Raw genomic sequence first — 12,368 nt, forward strand, 5'->3', positions numbered from 1 at the left:
ATTGATTTCTGTGCATTTTTTTTTTTCACACTGCATCAAATTAAGGTTGATTACGTCGATTAAGCATCATGAGGTGGAGCGTGAGGGGTGGTTCCCTATTTTTTATTTATTTATTTTTGTTGTTGCTGGGAGTTGGAACCCTATTAGTTAGGTTGCTTAATATTTATGCTAAGTACTCTTTAAAATACCAGAATAGGGAGGATGGTGTAGGTTTAAGTTTATTAGATTGATCAGTATTGCTGAACTATGAAATATTTTTTTTTGCATACAGGTATAACAGAATAGCTTTAGTGTAGTTGTTGTTTTAAACTTGAGTATGAACTTATACAAAATGCAGCAAGATATTTAAAAAAACAGCTTTGTTGATTAAAAAACACTATATCGGATTCATATCGGTATCGGCAGATATCCAAATTTATGATATCGGTATCGGTATCGGACATAAAAAAGTGGTATCGTGCCATCTCTAGTCAGGTCTGAGGAGATGTGGACACCAAGATACTTGAAGGACTGCACCCTCTCCACTGGAGCTCCATTGATGATAATGGGCTTGTAGTCTCTGCCCAGCTAACTTACTTAGCGAGGTACGAAGAACGGACCCCTGTTCCTCGGGTGGGGGTGACTGGTGTCCAGCCACCTCCCGTGCCCGTCCCAGCGCCCAGGATGAGAGCGGCCAGGATCCCACCTGACCTCCTTAGAGGCTCAGCTGATGCTCTCCAGCCATTCTCCTCACACACTGGAGGTTCGGAAGAGCTAGCCTGTCCACCTACAAGTCTATCACTTTATCCACCTCATCCTTCTCCCAACCCAGCTTTTCAGGCACTAGCGCAATCCCTGGTTAAATTAGCAGACCTATTCCCAGCTCAAACACCCGGTTTATTATCTCAGGCTGCAGCACTGTCACCATCTCTAGCCCAACCATCAGCTCAGCCATTAGCCTCACCCACAGTAGCCCAGTCACCTGTAGCCCAGTCAGTTCAGTCTTCTCCAGACCAACTCCTCTCCTCGTCCACGTCTGATTTGGTGTCAGTGGCCACCTTCCAGGCCACTGACGGGACTTCGTTGCTAGCGGGGTCGACCTCCGGACCTGCTCACTCGCCGCCACTGCCTTACACGTGGTCGGCCACCGGACCTGCTCGGTAACCTCAGCCGCTGGTCACGCGGACGCCCTCCTGAACTGTTTCATTTTGAACAGAAAAGAAGAGAGAGAACTAATGTTTAACGATCCACATTTCACTGTTTTACTCTTTGGTTCAGATGTGGATACTGTATTGTTCTTTCTTTATTATTTTTTATGTTTAAGTTGTTTGTTGCTGGGTTTTAGTTTGTTTTTTGTCTGTTTGGGTGTCACGGTCTGTGTTGGCAGACCGTGGGGATGTGGGGGAAGGAGGATCCAGTCGCAGTACTCTGCAATGCAAACATCCCGGTGCATTTCAGACCCAGCAACACGCTCAGACAAAAACTGGTTCACCCAAAAGACAAAACGCCAAAACACAAACTTAACAATGTGGTGTATGCTGTACAGTGCAGCGAGGAATGCACAGACCTCTACATTGGAGAGACCAAACAGCCACTTCACAAGCGCATGGCACAACACAGAAGAGCCACCTCCACAGGACAAGACTCAGCAGTCCATCTGCATCTTAAGGATAAAGGACACTCTTTTGAGGATGCCAATGTTCACATTTTGGACAGAGAGGACAGATGGTTTGAAAGAGGAGTGAAAGAAGCCATCTATGTCCACTGTGAGCGACCATCTTTGAACAGAGGCGGGGCTTACGACACCAACTCTCTGCCATCTATAATCCAGTTTTGAGATCCTTCCCAGACGCCTTAACGCCCACTCACATCCTGGGCCATCTGACCTCAGGAAATCACATGATAAGGTGGGGCCAGGTTTCACAATGAGCTCACCCGAAACTCTGGCTGATTGGGACCCACGCCCAGTTTCCCACCTTGGCTCAGGCGATTAGAGGATCATCAGGGGGTCCTTTTGTCCCTCTGTGGGGGGTTTCTCCCACTAGGTTTATATCTGGGACTCTCCACCATTTGACCTTAGAACTGAAGAAGCTTCTCGGATGAGAGGTGAAACGTCTTCAAGCAACTTAAAGAAGTCCAGACGCTTTTCTTTGCAAGCTCCTTTGAATGCAAACAGTGCTCTTTATTTACAGTGAAAACTGTACACACAATAATACATCCCCGTGTGCTCCCGACTTCCACTCCGTGTCTTCTCCCAGTGTTTGTGCTCGTGTGTCCGCTCCCTTGTGCCCTCTGTGTCTGCTGCAACCTAGCAGGGCCGTGCAGAGACATTTAAAGGGGCGGGTGCTCAAAGTTAAAAAGGGGCACATTGAACCAGGCTGAATAACAACAACACACATTCATCAAGAATCTAATATGGAATCGCGGGCGACCGTGGCTCAGGGGGTTGGGAAGCGTATCTGTAACCGGAAGGTCGCCGGTTCGATCCCTGGGCTCTCTGTCCTGGTTGTTGTGTCCTTGGGCAAGACACTTTACCCTACTTGCCTACTGGTGCTGGCCAGAGGGGCCGATGGCGTGAAATGGCAGCCTCGCTTCTGTCAGTCTGCCCCAGGGCAGCTGTGGCTACAACCGTAGCTTGCCTCCACCAGTGTATGAATGTGAGAGTGAATGAATAGTGGCATTGTAAAGCGCTTTGGGTGCCTTGAAAAGCGCTATATAAATCCAATCCATTATTACTATATCACTGTTGTGAGGTGGCGACAAGGCAAAGCAAACGTAGCCTATGTTTTACCTGATGGGTACAATGTTGCTGTTGAGGGGTTGCTGCTGATAGTGCTGGAGGGCAGGGCTGTGTTGATCTGAGACTGTAGACAGTAAAAAGTCCATAAGAGAGATGGTAGCTGATTAAACAAGTATCATGAGATAATAACAAAATGCAAAGATTGGTGACAGCGCTTGGATGTCTTGCCTGTGAATCACTCTTTGCTTCTCTTCTTCCTTCCATCCCATCATTTCATATATCACTCTCCACTTGCTGTCTGTCTGAGAACAAGGCACAACTTGCTATTGCAATAAACTATAATCTAATTATCCACACCTAACAACTCCTGCACTTAATCTATAATAAAATGATGACAGAAAAATGTTATAGCCCTGCCTTTAGTAGCCTCACGCAGCTCCTGCTGTTTCCTCCTCATGTCCTTACCAGCCATGTCTGGATAATGTTATATCATGAGTAATAATTTAAAAAAAAAATCCATATACATAAAACACACACATGCACGCACACACAGTGACATTTTAGACCTTCTTCAGAATACTGTATATACTATGGGCATCACGGTGCTGATCCAGAATCCTTACATTATTATTTATTACTAGAGCTACAATAATAAAGCAATGAGGAGGGGGAAGTAATAAATATGAAATAATGTATTTATGATTATTCCATTTGTTTCATTATCCACTCTGTGCAGGGGCAAAGCTTATTACATTTTTAAACTGTAGAGATACAATAATATTACTGCTGTAAAATCCAAATTTTGTCTTATTTAAAATATAAATCTAATATAATCTGCTTCTTAATGTATGTTCTTTAAAATACAGCGTGTTTTTTAAAATATTATAATAATGCATAATTATGTGGACATGCATATTAGATCGTTTTTTAGTGAAATATAATCCCTCCAGAAAGGCAGGAAAAGCCCGGAAACTTACTTTAAAACTAAATATGTTCCCTAAAACGGTGACAGAGCTACAGACCCATGACAGCCTTACACAGGTAGCCAGCAGCTGTGACCAGCACTACTTGTGCAGTTAATAAAAGGACAGGTAATGTTTGTCGCGCTGTTGCACACACAGCACGCTCATTTGCTTCAGTTCGTCAGTTGCCACAAGACAACGTGTACGTAATAAGCTAATACTCCTGGGTGCTACACACTACAGTGTACGCTGTACACCTACTTACTGGTTTTGTCGCATCAGTCTGTGTCTCTGAGTTAATTTGTGTTTCTCCTAAAGCTCCGGACTGCAAAAAATGCGCGTGCTCTTTGTGAGCTCGTTCCCGGCTCGTAACCAGCGCGTTCTGCCGTCAAGGGCGATCATTGGTTAAATGTGATCATGTGACTGATGCAGGCGAGATCCTTTTATTTAGCAAAACTGTGATTAATAGTTAAATATTATTGTTGAGGGGCACAGACAGGACTCCGCATGCCCACACACATAAAAAAAATAAAATTTTGGGCACCCATCAGAAAAGGGGCGGGTGCTCAAGCCCCTCCAGCCCCCCCCCCTCTGCACGTGCCTGCCCTCTAGTTCCAGCAATCCTCCTGGGAAAAACAGAGGCAGCCGTTAGTACCCTCAACTACACAGGTAGGCTCACACAAACAGACCAGCTGGAGAACTGACGGGAAGTCTCACGAAATGATGGTGGGAGCTCCAAGACTCTCCTATGTAGCTCCCCCGACGAGCCCTGATCAGAGGGCAGGTGTGTGGCAGGAGCTTCGGGTGTGGCCAGTCCCCTAGCAGGACCACACCCACCAGGCCTGCAGGTGCTTGACATCCATCTTACAGCCAAACATATATACACACACCCACACACATACCTGCCTATACAGAAATGTGGACACAGAACAGCAGCACAGTGTAATAATATAACTCAAAACTGCTCAGGGACCCTGACATTGGGAGCTGACACAGTCTCTATGGAGTTGAGGTTTTTGAAAAGAGTGAAGGGCTCTGCATGTTTCCCATTGAACTGTAATATTTATATGTAATATATACATACAAAACTTTGGTGAGCACAGGATCCGTAGGAATCCTCGTGAAACAACCTGCTCCATAGATATGAATTCTAGATGCACTGCATTTATGGGAAAACGTGAATTAGTTCAAGACCTTCTTATCCACCAACTCCACCACATACACACACCCACACAAATGCAAATCCCTCCAGAGCAGTAACAGGCACATCTAGAGCCAAACACAGGGTTCCCAGTGAAGCCTGCTGTCCTGAAATGCGAACAATGGAGATTCTCAGCAGTAACTCTGTGCAGCTGCACTCCTGCCCTCTGAGTTTTCTTACATAGGTTGTTGCACATATGTATAAATATTAGCATGGGACCTAAAACTATATGGTCAAGTTGGGCTACATAGGAAGGGCATATTTATTTTCAAAAGAGCAATGGAAATCAGTTTAACTTCACACTTGGAATCAGTGTGAGGCTTTAAAAAAAAAAGCTGTTTTTTCACATCGTGGATCATATTTTATATTTGGAATCAACACACAAGTCAAGTTCAGCATTATACTATCCCAAAACCAACATCACCTGACCCTGACTGCAGGACACTCCTGCAAAAATAAGATACTGGCTGCTCTTTGTCTTAATGAAAAGAAACGAGGTGATCTTTCTTTTTTTAAATTCTCTGAGTCTGTAATCTTTTTGATTTGCAGATTTCCACTTTCTTCCATTCGTTCTTATGTTGCTCCAGCAAGCAGAATAAAAACAAACTGTGCTGCTGTCTGCAGAACAAAAGGTGTGTAGGCAGCCAGCAGATCAGTCTGTGTTTTCACAACTGCATGTAGAACACGGAAAGTACAGTGTGTGTGTGTGTGTGTGTGTGTGCGCGTTCCTGTCTAGCTATCTTTGTGAGGACCGAAATCTGCATTCTACTATACTTGTGAGAACCAACAATCGTTGTGAGGACACACACGCTGGTCCTCACAAGTTTGAAGGCCTTTTTGAGGCTCAAAATGTGGTTTTAGTGTCAGGGTTTAGGTTAGGGTAAGGGGCTAGGGCAGACCTTCCCAAAGTGTGGGGCCCGCCCCCTAAGGGGGGCGCAGAGCCATTGCAGGGGAGGCGCAGTATGAAGGGGGGGGGGGGGGGGTAAAAAACAACGCTTGGACACTGCTTGCATGGGGCGGCCACAGAAACGCAAAGCAGGAGATGAAGCATCACTGAATATGTTTCCAAACCAACTTCATTCTAAGCCAAAGACTAGAAAATATGGTGAAGCATATCTTCCCTTTGGCTTCACCTGCACAGGTGCTGAGGTAGGTCTCCCTGCAGAATTGGTTTTCCCTTCGTCGGGAGCAGCGCTGGGCTCTTCAAGGACAAACAGGATCCCACATTCTTGATTTTTAGTTCACAAACACTTGTTGTAATGACTAACTACTCCTGACATTTTGGAGATGTTTGCTCTTTATACAGTAAAGTTACAGCAGGATACAAATAACATCAGGCTGATCCTGCCACGATTTGTTCCCTCGGTTCAAATCACGGACAAACAGCTGTTTATGTTTTTAAACCCATTTTGCACAGAGAGGCATTTTTTGAAAAATGTATTGATAGCAATGTTGAATATTATTACACAGGAAAAAACAACTACACGTAAAATAACCACACCGTGATGCCTCTGCCTTTGTAAATGGATGGACAGTAACTGTGTGTGTATATGTAAGCGTGTAAAACCTGCAGATAGTCAGATTAACAGTATTTTGTCTCTATCTGCCATTCTGCAATTCATCTCATGTAAGCAATAACATGGCGCACAGCGTGACGTGAAAAAAGGCACATAACTTTGACGTTGCGTGAGGAACTCTGTATTCCTCGTCCACACGTAAACGCAAAAAAGGAGTTTAAAAAAATCTCAGTTTTCGGTGATTTGAAACGCCGTTTACGTGGACGAAACAGCTGCTTTTTCAAAAATACTCGTGTAGGTGTGGACGTAGCGTAAAAGAGTTAGTAGTTTATATTCTTACTACCTGTCATTTATTGCAGATTACTTGTATTTGCTTAATTGTTTACTAAATGTTTGAGGTGTGAAATGAACCGCAATGGAGCAAATTATGGGCGTGTGTGGTTGGAGGGTGTGTTTATGCGTGTGCGTGTGGGGCATGAACATTTTTCTTGTAAAACAAAAGGGGGCCTAGCAAAAAAAGTTTGGGAACCACTGGGCTAGGGAAACCAATATGTCAATGAAGGTCCTCACTAAGATAGCTGAACGGGGTTGTGTGTGTGTGTGTGTGTGTGTGTGTGTGTGTGTGTGTGTGTGTGTGTGTGTGTGGGGTAAGACTAAGAGAAAGAGACTGAGAAAGGGAGATGTACCTTTTTAGCATCCAGGGAGTTTGTTCTTGTTTCTGGGTTCACAGGAAGTTCAGAATATTTCTGTCAGAGCTCCAAGATGGCCTCCTTGGGGGGCAATCTTATTTACTGCAGAAGCAGTGAGAACAGAGTAGAGGTGTTCCTGTGCATTCCTCCATGTATCCCATCTGTAAGTGGGCAGCAGCAGTCTAGGTGGGAGCAGGAACAGCAAAGAGGAAATGCTGGTGTTTGTGTGCTTTAATGAGCCACAGGGGAGGCTAGGTTTGTGGAGTTGAGAACACAATACAACTTTCCCTGCAGTCAATCTGTCAAGATCAAGGTTTTTGAAAACAGATACAAAAGACACAGAATGGCTTTCCTGTTTTCAAAGAAGTACTTTGTCAACACAATTCAGTAGCATATCCTTAAACTGCTGTTTAAACTGCGCCATGCTCGGACTTTGCATTTCTAAGGGATTTCCCAAATAAGACTATTTTTGTCACGGCTGCCGAGGCGAGCCGTGTGGATTTAGAAGGAGGACCCAAGATGCAGGCAGTGGATAAGATGCCGGTGAGTTTATTTATACAGGAGTGAGAAGGCAAACAGGCAAGAGGGAAGACAAAACTAAAGACCTGAACTGGGAAAGCTAAATGACAAACCTGAGATGATACAAAAAGGGATGAGAGGCAGAGAGACGAGCAGGACACCAAGTAACACAGACGGACACCAAGTAACACAGACGAACCGGCAACAGGCAGGAAAACACACAGGGCTTATATACACAGGGTAGTAACGGGGGAATCGGCAACAGGAGGGAGACACAGCTGGGAGAGATCAGGGCTAACGAGACAGGGGGAACAAAGCTGCACATACTAACATCAGACAGGAACAAGAACCTTCAAAGTAAAACAGGAAACAAAACACACTTACTAAGACACAGACTAGACAGAGACAGACTTGACACTGACCAAAGGCTACTAAATGATAATCATAATCACAACAGTATCAGATCATAAATCATAATATAGAAAAACACCAAGATAACTGAAACACCAAGTACCAGAGAAACATAAAGGAAAATCCATGATGCAAAAGTACCAAAACATAATGAACTCAAAATACTGGGTCCAACGGACCCAGAACCGTGACAATTTTAGCTTTAGTTAGATTTAGCGATAGTTTGTTCCTGTTAAACCATTTTTTAATTCTGCACATTTCTGAAGTAATTGTATCCAGCAGCTCCTTTAGATTTCCCCCAGAACAAAAAATATTTGTGTCGTCTGCAAATAATACTAATTTTAATATATCAGATGCCTTACAAATATCATTTATATAAATAATAAATAATTTTGGACCCAGTACAGAGCCTCGTGGAACACCACAAGCAATGTCCAATCATGATGAGGAATGGACACCCAGCTTCACAAATTGTTTCCTGTCACTTAAATGATTTTTCACTCAGTGCAGTACAACCCCCCTTATCCCATATCATTCCAGTTTGTATGCAGTTCTACAGGGTATGTAGAATTAAGTCAAGCTTAGTAAGATAGTTAGAAACTGGTGCTATAAAATGTATTTTGTGCATTTAAACAATTTAAATGAAGAAAATATGCTAGCTTTTGTCGCTAGCAACAAAGCGTTAATGCAAACTGTTAATAGCCTCTAACTATATCAGTGTTACAGATCACATTCAAGCTGTTAGTGATGAAAGAAACCCCAAGTAAACTGCTCAGGCTGGCATTAGTGCCCCTCTATTGTATCATTCTTTGTGAAATTTGACATGTAGTCAAATTCCACATGGGATAGTCATGGGTATGTATTCAGTGTATGTTGTATTCTTTATACTTGTGCCAAATAATTGCATATTAATTGTCTAACTTTAAAAAACTTTTGTAAAAGTCAATATTTATTTATACAATACAAATTTGTTTAATAATGGACAAAAAATTATCTGATATATTGTTATGAGCAGCATGGCGTCTGAAAACTGTCCAAAGAAAGATTCGTTGTGAATCTCCAACACCATCTAATAGGTTGACAGACAGTTCTTTGGGTGGCCCAAATCTCCAAAGGACTGTGAATGTTATACACCAGCTTGATGGGGATGCTTGCAAGGAGACCATGTCTTTGCTCAACCATACTACAGACAACTCTGTGATTTTCCAGAAGATGAAGAAGACCTTTCAGCACCATCAGAGGCTTGTTAATGACCCAAGCAGAAGCGTTGGCATCCTATCCACTTTTCCAAGATTCTTGGATACAAAAGAACTGGTAAGTTAGAATTTATTTTTTAAAATGGTTGGGAATTTGGAGCTAGCAGTTGTTTCAAATACAATTTTCTTTGTGTCCTCGGGATTCCCATATGCTTGTTTGCCATTCACCTAGGGACCATTTGTGATCCGAGGACACCACAAGGGTTACAGGTGAAGCAAGACTTCACTCTCCTGTTCGATGACGACACATCCTCCAGGTTGCTTCAGAAATGGAATACATTCTTCAGGGCAAATGTCATAAAAGAGGCTAAGAAGCTCACTTCAACACCAGAGTTGCTTCCTTTGGTGTTGTCAGCAGAAGGTCATCCAGAAAATCATCAAGACGATTCTACAAGTGAACTTGTTTGGAGTTTTTTTGTATATTAAATGTTAAAGCTGCATTCAGGGGCAAATATTAATTTGTTTCTGTGTTTTCTAACATTTAAATTCATACAATTAAGACTAATTAAATCTTTGTCCACTTTTCTAGTTTTGCTCTTAGAATATAATATCAAGTCAAACAAACCATCTGTTTTTGTTTGTATGTTCATCCTGAACTAATAATCCTATAGAGTTTTTTCTTCTTGTGAAAAGAAAAATTGATCTACTTTTTGATAACTTTCAACAATAGATCGACGACTCATAAGCAGTGGCGGAAATCCCCCCTAATATTGGTATGATCCGAGCTCAGGCACTAAGCGACTGAGCGAGAGGGCGGGGCAGCTGCTACCTGTTGGAGAAACGGAGCCAGGCAGAGAAAGGAGAGCGGAAGTTCGACCAGGTACCAAAGCAAATCATTCGTACTGTACAAATAATGTAAATATGACGGTGAATCACAAAAGATTGATGTCAAACTGATCACTTGACCCATATTACGTTACTTGCTCTTCGAGTGAATCAACAAATGGTGAAATGAAAAGTCGAACAACAACAATGCTGTTTCTTTAGAGAGTCTTAGCTTACATGTGTGTTTATTTCATATTTTCAGTTGTTTCTCTCCACGGCTAAATAAATCGGTTTCAGTAATGTACTGATATACAAGAATGGACATAAGGAGCTTCTTTCAAAGAAAAAACTCTGGTAGATGTTATTTTATATATTATACTTTGTATGTTGTTCAGTATATTTCTATGCAAAACAAGAGGGATTTCAATACACAGCAGTATATTCACAGTTTAAACCAGATATTTACATACATTTTGTGGAAAACACAAGAACATGTACAACATCAATTTAGAGTAAACTTGTTTTGTTTTGGATAAATAAATATTGAAATATCTTTTGAATTAGTTAAATGTCAGAATAAAGAGAGACAGAGCTTCTATTTTAATCACTTTCATCAAATGTAGGAGTACATGTACACTAAGTTTATTGTTAATTAATAAGAAAACTGCAGACGATTCCGTTCTGAGCTGAAGAAGCTGATAGGTTAGTAGAGTCCATGTGAGTAAATTGGTGGCACAGCTGTGGATGCATATAAGGCAAAACACAGAGTTTCTGTGACATGGGAACATCCAGAGATGTCAACAAAACAGCAGAAAAAGAACTGTGGAGCTCCATAAGTGTGGCTCAGTTTGAATACAATTTGGTGCAATTTACAATTAAGAAATACAGACAGTTTCTCTCTTTACTCTTAAAGTTAACAAATATGTTTTTATATTTATCTAAAAAATAAACATTTAGTCTAATTTGATGTTACAATTTAAAAAAGTGTTTTTATCTGAAGAGTTTGTAAATATCTGGTTTCAACTGTATATTTGATGATGTTGGTGTTTGACTTGAGAGAGAGAGGAACTGAGAGAGAGAGGAACTGAGAGAGAGAGAGAGGAGCAGAGAGAGAGAGAGAGAGGAGCAGAGAGAGAGAGAGAGAGGAACAGAGAGAGAGAGAGAGGAACAGAGAGAGAGAGAGGAGCAGAGAGAGAGAGAGAGGAACAGAGAGAGGGAGAGAGAGGAACAGAGAGAAAGAGAGAGAGGAACAGACAGAGAGAGAGAGAGGAGCAGAGAGAGAGAGAGGAGCAGAGAGAGAGAGGAACAGAGAGAGAGGAACAGAGAGAGAGAGAGGGGAGCAGAGAAAGAGAGAGAGAGGAACAGAGAGAGAGAGAGAGAGAGAGGAGCAGAGAGAGAGAGAGAGGAACAGAGAGAGAGAGGAACAGAGAGAGAGAGAGAGGAGCAGAGAGAGAGAGGAGCAGAGAGAGAGAGGAACAGAGAGAGAGAGGAACAGAGAGAGAGAGAGAGAGAGGAACAGAGAGCGAGAGAGAGAGAGGAACAGAGAGAGAGAGAGGGGAGCAGAGAAAGAGAGAGAGGAACAGAGAGAGAGAGAGAGAGGAACAGAGAGAGAGAAAGAGAGGAGCAGAGAGAGAGAGAGGAACTGAGAGAGAGAGAGAGGAACAGAGAGCGAGAGAGAGGAGCAGAGAGAGAGAGAGAGAGGAACAGCGAGAGAGAGAGGGGAGCAGAGAAAGAGAGAGAGAGGAACAGAGAGAGAGAGAGGAGCAGAGAGAGAGAGAGGAGCAGAGAGAGAGAGAGAGAGAGAGGAGCAGAGAGAGAGAGAGGAGCAGAGAGAGAGAGAGGAGCAGAGAGAGAGAGAGAGAGAGAGGAGCAGAGAGAGAGAGGAGCAGAGAGAGAGAGAGGAGCAGAGAGAGAGAGAGAGGAGCAGAGAGAGAGAGGAACAGAGAGAAAGGAACAGCGAGAGAGAGAGAGGAACAGAGAGAGAGAGAGAGAGGAGCAGAGAGAGAGAGAGAGGAGCAGAGACAGAGAGAGAGGAACAGAGAGAGAGAGGAACAGAGAGAGAGAGAGGGGAACAGAGAGAGAGAGAGAGGAACAGAGAGCGAGAGAGAGGAGCAGAGAGCGAGAGAGAGAGGAACTGAGAGAGAGAGAGAGGAACAGAGAGCGAGAGAGAGGAGCAGAGAGAGAGAGAGAGAGGAACAGCGAGAGAGAGAGGGAGCAGAGAAAGAGAGACAGAGGAACAGAGAGAGAGAGAGAGGAGCAGAGAGAGAGAGAGGAGCAGAGAGAGAGAGAGGAGCAGAGAGAGAGAGGAGCAGAGAGAGAGAGAGAGGAG

The sequence above is a fragment of the Diplotaxodon limnothrissa genome, linkage group LG15 (assembly GCF_057381915.1).
Source record: "Diplotaxodon limnothrissa isolate DT_005_m linkage group LG15, D_limnothrissa_male_GT1.1, whole genome shotgun sequence".
Lineage (NCBI taxonomy): Eukaryota > Metazoa > Chordata > Actinopteri > Cichliformes > Cichlidae > Diplotaxodon > Diplotaxodon limnothrissa.